General features: G+C 44.6%; 1 protein-coding gene across 1 annotated transcript in view; it reads left to right on the forward strand.

The window, feature by feature from the left end:
- Positions 1-13037, forward strand: part of LOC144824323 (pancreatic secretory granule membrane major glycoprotein GP2-like) — a 253778-nt gene that overhangs the window by 69890 nt on the left and 170851 nt on the right. The window lies entirely within an intron of this gene.

The raw sequence follows: 13037 nt of genomic DNA on the forward strand, positions 1-13037 counted from the left end.
TCATATTGGTTGAGTCAGTAGGGATGTTTTATGGTTATTGTGGGAATGTCTGCCGGGTGGGGCTTTATGATTATTTTAGGGGGAACTGCTAGGGTCTGTAAGGGTGTTGTCTGGTAATGCCCGTTGAGAGCCAAGCTTTATTGTGTTTGTGTGGTGTGTAAGAATATTGTGGTGGCGTCTTTGGGGTGATGTTTTTAGAGGAGCTAAGGACTATTCTAGAAGTGTATGTAGCGATGTCCAGGCATTTCTTAGTGATATCATCTGAAAACTTCAAGGATACTGTCTGTCTGTCTAGGGGTATTATGCTAACACTATTATAAAAATGCTGATGTTTACAGGGATGTCTAGGATTATTGAAGCAGTGTCTGCAGTGAAGTCTAGAGTTATTCGGCAGGGTCTTTGGTAGAGTTTAATCTTTCTGTGGTGGTGTCTGTCCATAGTAATTTAGGCAGCCGTGTGTTTGTGTAATTTTTCAGGGTATATTTGCTTATTTCCGGCTGCTTGTGTGGATGCCTATGGTGTAGGGTGGCAACAGGGAAGCCTGAGTTTAATCAATGGCAGTATGGATTGTGGGTGCGTAATGTTTTCAGGGGTTGTTCGGAAGGTGACGTCTAGGTATATTTTATGTGAATGTCTCTTGCAGAGCTTAGGGTTACTGTGTTGGAATACCTGTGGGAGAGCCTAGGTTTATACTGATGATATATGGGGTCATTTTGAAATCGGTGGCTGTGCCTAGGGTTATTGTGAGCTTGTCTAGGATTATAGCAGTACTTGGCTAAAGAGTCTAGGGTTATTGTGCATTTTTCTTTGAGGTTATCTAGAGCAAGTGAAGTAATGTATGTGGAGGAGTTTGGTGTTATTGTTGGAATATCTGGGGCATTTAAAGCATTTGTGCTGCCTGTGGGGGTTTCTACAGCTACTGCAGTATTTATTGGTACGGTGACTTTAAGGAAATTTGAGGTTATTGGGTTTGTCTAGGATTATTGTGGGTTTATCTGATTGGAGGCCTAGTATTAGAATTAATAGCTAGGGTTATTGAAGGTGGTGCCAGCATAAGTATCAAGGAGTATTCAGGTGGTGTCTGCGTACGTGCTAGGGTTACTGTAGTGGTCTCTGTAAGGGTGTGTATTGAGATTATGGGGGTTATCTTTGGGGGTGTCCGTTATTGTGGGGTGCACTTGGAGGTCATTAGGGTTAATATAATGGTGTCTGTGGGGGAAGATCCAGACTTTTTGTCTGAGAATATCTGTGGGGAGCCTTGAGTTTTAATAGGAGGGTCTATGGTTATTCTGAGGTATGTTAGACTTCCTAAAGTGGTTTTCGGTGTGTCTGGGGTTATGTTTGTTGTGTCTACAGAAGAGTCCAGGGTAATTATGCGGCTAACTCCGCTAATTTTTGAGGTGACTGTGTACACCTCGCAGTTTATCATGAACGTGTCTGGGGGGATGTGTACAGTTATTTTGGTGGTGTATTTGTTGTGCTCATGATGATCATAGAGCTGTCTGTGAGGCTGACTAGAGTTATTGTTGTGAAGGTGTCTGCAGAGAAAGCTACAATTGTTGTGGGGCTATTTGTGGAGATGTCTAGGCTTGTTATGATTGTGTCTGTGTAGGTGCTTTGTGGGGGCAAATGGTTATTGTAGTGATTTCTAGGGTTATTAGAGTGGTGGCTGTGGACTATCCTAGGTTTATTGTGGCGGTATCTGATTCTGAGGGATGTTGTAGATGGTTATTGTCAGGGTGCGCTGGGTGATACTGGAGGTAATGTGGGGCTCTTTGTGGCAATTGGGGTAGTATCAGCAATTATAACTGTGGGTATTGTCTGGCCCTCTGTTGGCCACATTTAGTAGTGTGGAGGTGCCTGTAGGGGAGACGTACATTTTTTTGGCCGTGTTTGTTGTGTGCATATCTCTGAGGATGTCTAGGATGTTTGTGGAAATAGCTAAAAAGTAACCAAGAGCTAGAGTGGGAGTGTCTATGATTTTTTGTGGTGTCCCAGGTTGTCTATTGTGAATGCGTTGGTATTCTGGTTTGTGTATTGGGGTGTTGTCAGCTGGACGAGGAGGATTCTTGTGAAGGGGTACATGGGATTGTTTGGTCCTATTATAGTGATATCTGCAGGTGAATTTATGGTTATAGGTAGAAATCTCTGTATGGGTATCTAAGGTTATTTTGATGGTGTCTGTAGGATGTCTAGAGTTATTGTGGTGTTGGATGAAGGGATTCTCAGAGTGATTGTGGGAATGTTGGTGGGTTATTTTTCATAGTGTCAGTGGAAGAGTATTGGGTTATTGTGGGGGTGCTTGGCAGTATCTAGTGTTGTTGCAGTGATATATAAAGTTATTGTGATGGTGTCTGCAATAGAGACAGTGTCTATGGGTATAATAGGAGATGATTGTTGGGGGTCCGTCTAGGTTTGTTGTGATGACATCTTGTGGGAGCCTGGGGTTATTGTGCTGATGAAAACCAAGTGTGCAGGAGGAACAACCTTTCCTGCTGGCAGGAGCACAATAACAAATATATTGTTATCAGCAGGTTCAAACTGAAGTTTTCATGAAGTTTAGATGCGTTTAAATAAAGTTCATAATATCTCTTTTCGGTCATTAGGAGAATCAAATTCCATTCAATCCATGGTGTTCATTAACAACCCATCGAGTTCAATCCATGGCATCTTCAGAAACCCAATGCATTTTGGGTTGAAACATGACCCTTCATCAGGGGTCACTAACCAAGGCTCAGAATACCGCCGACCATCTAACCGCGATGTAAGGACAGTGTGCTGATGTCAGAGGGGGTGTCAAGGATTCTTGTGGGATTTTCTGTGAGGTTCTCTAACATTATTGTAGGGGTGTTTGTGGGGGAGTCTAGGGTTATTGTTGTGGTATCTGCTAAGGGTGGTTAGGGCTATTGCATTTAAATATTTGTGGTATAGCATATGGTAACAAGTGGGATGCCTCGGACTGTTGTGGTGTCTGTGGCAGGGCCTATGCTGATTTTTGCAATTATCTAGGGTTGCTAATATCGTGTCTGTAGAAGTGTAAGGAAATGTCTATTTGTGCTTGATCTCCCCCAAACTTTTGGATTGATGCTGCTGGGTCATGTACTCTGAAGGTGCACTGAGTCTTGCCAAACAGCAGTGGCGGCTAGTGAAATTTGAAAGCGGTGTGGCATAGGAAAAAATTAATTAATGAATGCTAGAGAGCGAGTAAAACTAGCAAGCCCAAAGTTAAAAAGGGGGGTTCTCCCCCCAATCTTTTTTTTTAATTGGTGTATTTTGGTGCAATTTGCAGCACTATGTCTGTGATAAATGGACCAGACATTGAGTTATTATGGGCATTTGTAAAGGAAAATTCATAAAGCATTTCAAAGAATTTCTGGGTTGCCAAGAAAATCTGACCTCCGAAGAGGGCTAGGGTACCAGACCGGACTGCTTTGGCAAGACTGCTTTGGCTCTAGCAGCTGCATACAATACAAATCCGTCATCTGCATATTACATGATGTTCTTTGCAGCAGACATATTAACCCTCTGTTCTACTTTGATTACAAGCTGGGACTAGATAATACAGAGATTTCTCAAGCAAATGTGTTAACATCCAGACTGAGTTATCATTCCATTATTATTACTCACTGAGGCACACAAAGATCTGTACAACAGTTGCCTAAACCCCACACGATACCTTAAAATACAGATTTTGCAAACAATTGAACAGAATAGATGTAATGCCACATTTCTTTTAATGCCACATTTCTCCTTTTTGCCAATTACTTTATGGCAGAGTTTAAAATAAATAAATGTACAAGCTGAGGTCCAGATTTTGCGTCGTGGTTGCAATACTTTTTTGGGCACAGCCCCAACGTAAAATCTAATTTGTTAATCTCGTAAAACACTCAAACATACTCATGATAGACCTGCTAAACATATGTGTGGCAATGTAAAGTGCTTGAATAGTAAATTAAGAAGTAAAATATTTAATATTTGAATTTTACCTTATCAGGCAGCTTCTGTCCGAGTCAGTCCTGCAGGTTGATGAGTTGAACCCAGGGTTGGTGTGCTGCCTGTTGCTGTTAGAGAGAGAGATGTCCCAGTCTCAGCCACAGTTCACGGAGTAGCTGAAAGTGAAAGCTCTACGGTGAATCCAGCTGAAATGCTATACATAGAAATACACTTGGCAGAAGCATGTGCAGTGTATTCTGGTTACAGCAGGGCTCACCACATTCCCCGATAATTAACAATCCTAGGTTGGCCATGACTGGAATCTCAGGGGGATTGCTTTGTCAATTATCATATTATTTCACTATCAGAATATTTGAATGATCCAACAGACACATCTATGCATACTGGTGTACCAATGGCTTTGCCTCTCGGTGTTTTTTCACATTATACCAGATAAACCACCTGAATGGAACTTGCTCATCTCAGTTATAGCCAACCATAAACTCACCAGACTGCTAAAACAAATGTGCAATTGTATTGTGAATAACACGAATGCCAGTGGTTTAAATATGAATGGCAAATGCGAGCAAGAACTGGAATATGAAATCCCAGATGCACAATGGCTGTACTGCCGCCAACTGAGCAAGCAGCATGTGACTCGGCCTCACAGGTTTATGAGGTGAGTCTCATGACTCTGTGACGTCATGTCCGATTAGATTGAAATCATTGTTTTATAAAATGCAGCATTGTACAGTTATCACAGCACAATGCAAAGTGCCGTGATTATTGTAGTAACGCAACGTTGCTTAGGCAGTATAAAAATAAATAAATAAACCCTACCCTTCCCTTCTTGTCACAGAGATGGGCGGGGTCAGTTATGCTTGATGATCCCACCTCATCCATTGACGACTTGGGAAGGGTGGAGTCGCCATGCTATAGCTTTAGCAGCCTCTGGAGGTACAGGGCTTATACTGAACCCACCTGGGGCTGCTCGGAAATGACGTTGCCTGACGTCATTTGTGGGAGGTTTCATGGCCCCCCAAACAGTGAATGCAGGGCTGGGACCATGTCAGCCTGGTTTACAGAACTTTTATGTGACACATGCGCAATAGCTCATGTGTCACAAGAAACCTGCCTGCCCTGTCTAATGCCCGTGTCTGACGCCCGTGTCTGACTCGGAACATCATTCATCAGGCAGGCAGTAGCAAGACTGGTTCAAGGCTTCCACATTTATTTTACAATACAAATTAATTGCCACTGGTGTTACTTAGCATTTTAAAAGAAATGCGGATGCCGGTAATAGGGTAGGCACAGCCCCCATGCCCATGGAAAGGCTACCATCAGTGTGACAAAGCAAAGCATGACTCCCAACCCACCATTGCCGATTGGTCCAGCTGTTTTATACTGCTAAATCGACTTTACCATTTAAAGTAATAGGAGAGCCCAAACCTCCCTTTGTAATATTTATAAGTCACTGCTAAGGCAGGCCTACTGGGCATTAAAGGTATTATAATTAGAAGGATGGACATGTGTTTATTAACTTACATGTGTTTATTAACTTACATGTCCTAACAGTAAAAACCTTGCATTGCCGTTTTAACTGTGGAAAGGCTATTTGCACCATTGGCAAGTACAGAGTTACATGCTAACAACTCATCAGTGCTAACTTCTCAATAGAATGACTAAATATGATACTTCAAATTAGCAAAGGAATTGTTGCATTAAATACGACGTAAGGTCAAGTCAAATTTAATATACCTTTTGCACAAATGGCAACTTTGGAAAGTTGTCACTATGTTGCTTTAGGTTTTCCAGTAACCGTTTACAGTTTCTGACCTCGAGAGAGCCTTCTGCCCTCCTGGGGGTAGGTGTGCATGGCTCAAAGGAAGAATCCCAAAGGTACTGCCGTTGGAAGAGGTGTGGCGTCCGCCTGGCAGGAAGGCAAAACAGAGTGTGAGACTAAAATGCAAGCTTCACAGGGGAAGCTGCCTATAAAATGTCAATGAAGGTTACACAAGAAAGGGTCTGTTCTTCTGTTTTGCATAAAGGCTGACTTCAGGGACAGAGAGGGGGAAGCTGTTGCCAAACCGCTTTTTGGGGGGGAAAGTAGCCCCTAGGTAGCCACACATCTGGGATGAGCTTTGGAGCTCCGCACGCTAAGAGAAGTCTTCTGCCATGTTGGAAGTGGGCAGAATGGTGTATTAAGGGTTAGCGAGTGCTTCACAGGAAGCCATCACTAGGCAGGGAGGCACCTGGTAGGCCATTGGCTAATAGTCTTAGCATCCCTGAGGGTAAGAACTGGACATAAAAGTGGCACCTCTGGCACCCAGACCTCAGATCACATCTGAACTGAAGAGAGGGTAGAAAAAGGACTGCTCTGCAGTTCCCTGGTTCCAGAAAAGAGAGGCTGCACCGAAGACTGGACAAGAGCTGTAGCTTCTTGAGCTAGCAAAGAGAGGACTGTGCCTTTGGCACCCTGCTCAATGAAAACATTTCTGAGTCCCAGACAGAAGAAGGGACTCCAAAGGTCAGTTGGATGTTCTCCTGTTACGGTTCCAGGCCACAAAAGCTAAAAAAGCCTGCCTGGAGAAGTTGGTAGCCAAGACTGCTTGACCACCACTTATCGCCAAAGAGCAGCCTGGTAGACTAGGTTCTGACCCTCAGATGTTGCACCTGAGTTTGCTGGACCCAGGAGAGTCGTCAGAGTGTAGTTGTGGCATCCAGCAAGGAAGTTACTGCCAGTTAAAGGGAACCACTCTTTTTACTGGTACCAGAGACCAGTAGACCAGTGGCAACTGTTTTTGTCTGGTCTTCACTCAGACTTCAAGGAATATTGTCCCCTGTGTCCAGCGTTACCCCACCATGTTCATGGGCTGATGGGTAGCTCCAGGAAGACCCTCTCACTGGCTCAGCATCTTCAGGATCCTGCATCTATTCCATCGGGACTGCTCCATTAAAAACCATGGTGGTTTGCCCATAAAGCCTGGAACAGGACTGGTAAATGCTTTGATTGTGAGATAGCTGTTCTACTTGATCTTATTGGTGACAGTGACTTACTCCCTGGTGGAGTTAGTCACCACAAACATGCCTTTCTAGCCGTTTTAAAATTACTAAACTGCGAGTCGCCATAAATTACAGTGACTGATTGCACTAAGTGAAAGTCTGTGAAATATTTTTCTTTAAAAATGTAAATCTCCTGAACCCTCCAATAGATTTTTGTCATTGAGACATCTATCTAAAGATAAAACTGCAACTTATTGTTATAAATTGGTGTCGGATTTTTATTGTGTTGCATTTATTTTATTTAACTGTATTGCTACTTCTAAATGTGTTGTACTTGTTCCTTTGATAAAGCCTGACTGCTCAGAATCAACCAGACTGCTCAGAGTCACAGCTCCCCAGAATTGAACTAAGATTTTTAAATGATCCCAATCGGACCTAATACGGATTTGTGAGTTTATTACATAGCGAGGTCATAAAACCACACCATATTATAAACCGCTTTCCCCACATTCATACCTAGTAGTGAGAACCAGAACTTGTGTTTGCAGGACCATTCAGTTAATAAGTTATAAAACCTGGAAAGTCAACACCTAGAAGAAAGTACCTGTGATTTACCATCAGTCTGCCAAGTTTTGAAGTCTCCAAGGCACAGTTTCAAAGGATGTACACATTTTTAAACATTTCTGATAAAGTTTGACAAAGTTTTTTAATTTTAAAAGGTTTTACAAAATTCTATGAAAGTTGCTAAAAGTTCAGGAAACATAGAGATCAACTTGGACACTCTGCCCACACGCCAGATCAAGATTGTGTAAGGACTGAAAAATCAATCTGGGCTCTCCTGCCAAAAAGCAGGATCTCAAGAAGGCCCTCTTGGCTTGGGAGTATACCCGTAGAGCCCAAGCGCTCTTGGAAATTGCCCCAGGCAGTGGAAAAGGGAGAGGGGCTCAGCTTCAGAGAGGGTACCAAGAGACCTCAGGGTCCAAGTAAGCCTCCTAGATCTGAAGAAAAGGAGATTGGCCTTGAGGAAAGACTGGCCCTGGAGGAACGGAGAGTCAAGCTGGGCTTAAAGTTCAAAGAGAATGGAGACACCCAAAAAAGAATCTAGGGGTACCTGCAGAGGGTGCTCCTGATCCCAGATTGCCCTAGAGTATTGTGCCTAAGTATGCCGAGGGAGGGACATTTATAAGTTACTGGCATCTTATGAAAGAGCTCTCAGGATGAGAAAGGTGGGCGCCCATCACTGGGGATCCTTAACACTAGAGGATGAGGTGGATGAGTCTTACACCCTCATGAAAGCAGCTCTTATAGTGTTATTTGGTCTCGCCTCCGAGGAATATTGATGATAATTTAGGAACACGGGCAAGGGGGCAACACAGGCACTGGGTGGCTGGACAAAGGGTAACAAGAGAGACACATGTGAAGGGTTCTATAATGTGGTGGTTATAGAGTTTATCATTACAAACAGCCCTACAGAGAACTTACACCAGAATCTAGTAGATGCAAAGCTTTCACCAGAGAGCTGGGCAAGATAACAGATGAATGGGTGTGCACTAGCGTACCCCAGAAGCCCCATAGAGGTGGTCCGAAGTAAGGGGGCTACAAGGATAAAAAGAAAGAGTTCTCTGAAGGGCCTCAAAAGAATGCCCAATGAGGAGAGACCCAAGACCCATCCCAGTCCAGGGATGGGTCTTGGGTCCTGGCTAAAAGTTATGATTTCTCAAAAGCTGTGGTGTGTGTAGACTGACAGCAGCCTGGACCCAGAAGAAGAGATCCTGTGTTCACCAAGAAGTCACCTACTGATAGCCATTGCAAGGGTTTTGCCAGTGTAGGCATAGGGGTAGACGTTGTCCCTGGGGTTTCCAAGAAGTATACTTAGGTCACCCTAGTATCAATGGGTGGGGTGGAATTAGGCACATAAGCAACTTGCCCCCCTAGTGCGGAAAAGTACGGGCTTGGCCAATGGGATTGAAGTCAAATCTCTGGGAGATACAGGTGCCAGCATAACTATGGTCATGGCCAAGCTGATTTCCCCAAATCAAATCATTCCTGATGAGGTGGACCATATATCAAACTCTGACAATGACACAAAGTTCCATCCCCTGGCTATAGTGAATGATAAGTGGGAAGTAGTTGCTGGACTAAATAAGGTAGCTGTGTTTCCTGCCATCCCAGTAAAATGTATGGCGGGACATTACCTGGAAACAGCTGTTTGGGCACATGTAGAAAGAAAGGTTCATGCAGCAATACGGGATCTCCATGATTGGGTGTGCGCTCAATTGGAGCACAGACAGCCCTATAGGGTAGTCAGAGGAAGCTGAAGCCTGGAAGAATGACCCTGGGTCCCAAGAACAAGAGAAATGGCAGGTAGTGTGGTCATCCAGCTTCCGAAAGTCCCTAGATCCTGAAGGAGTCTAACCCGGAGAGGAAGGAACTGGTGTCTGCAGAGGAGGATACCTCCCTGAGAGACATGTCAGAGTTGGCAGAACTTCGGGGTGCAGGTGGTTTCTCTAGGGAAGGATTTGTACCAGGGCAGAGGGCTTGCCCCGCTCTTGAGGGCACTAAGCAAGTAGCGGAAAGGCAAGAACAGGGTGATGATATTGGTAACAACAGGGTGTACTAGGATAACTGAGTTCTGTATAGTAAGGCGGAGACCCCAAACCAGGGGCAACCAGGAGAGTGGTGGTTCTCCGACAATATAGAGAATTCCTCCTCAACCTGGCCCATGACATCACCCTGACTGGTAATCTGGGGTAGACCAAAACCTGGGAAAGGTTGGTAAATCATTTTTATTGGCTACAGATGTCAGAGAAAGCAAATGAGGTGTATAGCTCCTGTTTCATCTGTCAAGCCAGTTCCATAGGCTTCTCTGATACAACTACCAGTGATGGGGACCCCCTTTGAGAGGGTAGGGATGGACATTGCTGGTCCCTTTGACCCTCAGACTTCCTCTGGGAACAGGTTCATCCTAGTGGTAGTGGACCATTTCAGCAGGTACCCAGAGGCAATTTTAATTAGGACCGTCACTTCACCTGCAGTGGCCAGGACCCTACTTGGTTCTTAACCACAGTAGGTTTTCCTAAGGAGGTGATTTCAGATAGAGTCGCCGTCCTTATGTCTGCCTATCTGAAAGCAAACTAGGATGAGTGTGGTGTTACTTATAAGTTTGCCACTCCCTACCACCCCCAAGGTAATGCGCTGTTTGAAATATTCTATAAGACCACGAGGGGCATGATAAAGGATTTACCAGGAAACGCAGAAGGCGATGGAATGTTCTTCTTCCACACAGCAGTAAGGCTAAGGTAGCCAGGATGCTAGAGCTTGGGGTGATTGAGCCCTCTAACAGTCCTTTGGCCAGCCCAGTTGCACTAGTGTCCAAACCAAACCCAAATGGTGGGAAACCTGAGATGAGGTCCTGTGTGGACTACAGAGGCCTACATGCAGTCACAATGACTGATGCGCACCCCTTCCCAAGAACTGCTGAGCTCATAGATAAGTTGGAGGCTGCCAAGTACCAATGTATCTTTGATTTAACTTCAGGATACTGACAGATTACCCTCACTCAAGCAACCAGAGAGAAGATTGCATTTTCAACCCCTGTAAGCCACTTTCAGTTCAGAGTGATACGCTGTAGTTTGAAAAATGCACCTGACACATACCATAGGTTGGTGAATAGAGTTTTCTCGGGTGTGGGCACTATTAGTGCAGCATGTATTGATGACATTGCTACCTGTAGGAACTGCTTCAGGCACTGCATCAATAAGGCCTGACTATTAAGGCAAGTAAGTGCAAAATAGGGATAGGCTCTGTAGTGTACTTGGGCCACCAACTGGGCAGAGGCCATGTCCAACTTCTTCTGCCCAAGAACCAGAACAATCTGGCCTTAGGGGTCCAAAGACTCAGACCTAGGTCAGAGCTTTTCTTGCAGAAAAATAAATTGGTATCCCCTGCCTAAATATGTGGCTTTCCTTATAAACAATTACAAAAAGGGGGTTGGCTTTTGTAGTCTGGTCTGCCCTGTTCCCATGATGCACTGGGCCAGGGACAGACTAATTTGCATACAGCCAGGTTCTGAAACTGGGATGGTGCAATGAGCTAAAAAACGGTGTTGGATTTAGCCCTGATCTCTTGACTGGGTGAGAGTATTCTGCTTAATTCAGAGACTCTGTCCATCACCACCCCTTGTTGTAAATATTTTTGTCCACCCTAAGCGTGGAAGGGTATGCTCAGATGTGAGTCCCTTGCTCATTTCACCATCAGGATTCAAGCAAGCCGGGCCGAAGACGGCTGAAATGCCAGAAACCGGTCCCCGGAAGCTTGTTTCCTTCCCAGTGTAAGAATTGGCTTTTGTAGTCTGGTCTGCCCTGTTCCCATGATGCACTGGGCCAGGGACAGACTAATTTGCATACAGCCAGGTTCTGAAACTGGGATGGTGCAATGAGCTAAAAAACGGTGTTGGATTTAGCCCTGATCTCTTGACTGGGTGAGAGTATTCTGCTTAATTCAGAGACTCTGTCCATCACCACCCCTTGTTGTAAATATTTTTGTCCACCCTAAGCGTGGAAGGGTATGCTCAGATGTGAGTCCCTTGCTCCTTGCACCATCAGGATTCAAGCAAGCCGGGCCGAAGACGGCTGAAATGCCAGAAACCGGTCTCCGGAAGCTTGTTTCCTTCCCAGTGTAAGAATTGGCTTTTGTAGTCTGGTCTGCCCTGTTCCCATGATGCACTGGGCCAGGGACAGACTAATTTGCATACAGCCAGGTTCTGAAACTGGGATGGTGCAATGAGCTAAAAAACGGTGTTGGATTTAGCCCTGATCTCTTGACTGGGTGAGAGTATTCTGCTTAATTCAGAGACTCTGTCCATCACCACCCCTTGTTGTAAATATTTCCTTATAAACAGCATCCTGTTAATACCAGAGAATAGGAAAATGTTCCTTTTCTTTTTTTAACCCCTCACCTACTCTGGTAGTGGCATGCGTCATCATCGTGTCTCATCGTGCTACCTAAAAACCAGGATAGGCTCGACTACATTTCTGGGAGCACTTCTGATGTTTTCATTACCAGGGTACCTAAAGTGATTACTGGGACATGCAACCACCTCCTCCCATGTGGCTTTTTAGGATTCCCCAGGTCACCAAGACTTTTAGCTCATGTAATTCTGGATCCTAATATTCCCATATTTCATCCACAAGTGCTCCCTATAGTCTCAGAGGAGAGACGGCCCACCACTAGAAGCATTTTCTGGTGAGCGAGGATGGCCAATAATGAAGAATCACACACCAGGGGAATGTGAGGTCATGCCTTTCAATTTTTTGACTCCCAAAGCACAATAGAAAGAGCAATATGTTTAGGTCCTATTTTAACAAAAACAAGAAAAACTATTGTTTGATCTTCATAAAAAGGGAAAATTCCTGTTGTTGACCTTACTGTGTCTCATTTGCCCTGCGGTGTCTGTGTATCATTAGAGGTAGAATGTAAATATAAACCGCCCATCATTTTCCTCTCGTTCCCCCGACTCCACAAAAAAGTGTGGCATCCTAGTTTGTGTATAGAAGTGGCACCCCTAGCACCCAGATCTCAGACCACGTCTGAACTGGAGAGAGGACCGAAGAAGGACTGCCCTGAAGGACCCAGCAAAAACAGGATGCATGTTTCTGGGTTTACTACACATTGAAGTCACACAACCACAGCATGTAATTCCCCACAAGACCAATCTAGGAATATTGTGGGATTGTCTGCTGGGGTATCTATGTTTATTGTACCAGTGTCTGTGGGAGAGTCAAAGGTTATTGTGATGATATATTTGCCAATGCCTGTGGCTACTCTTGTGGTCTGCGTCTGGTGTAATTTTGTAGTCTTGTCAGGACGCCTATGACTATTTTGAGGTGGGAGTATCCATGGGGGTATCAAGTATTATTGTGTGGTGTCTGTGGGGATATCTAGGGTTATTGTGGTCCTGTCTGCATGGGTGTCTGGGTTTATCTGCGGGATCATAACTGCAGAGACATCTAAGTTTATGATAGGGGTATCAGTGGGGCAGCCTGTGATTATCTGTTGTGAATCTGTGAGATGGCTCTACCTTGTCCTGTGTACAGTGGTTG

The sequence above is a fragment of the Lissotriton helveticus genome, chromosome 3_1, assembly GCF_964261635.1.
Source record: "Lissotriton helveticus chromosome 3_1, aLisHel1.1, whole genome shotgun sequence".
Taxonomy (NCBI): domain Eukaryota; kingdom Metazoa; phylum Chordata; class Amphibia; order Caudata; family Salamandridae; genus Lissotriton; species Lissotriton helveticus.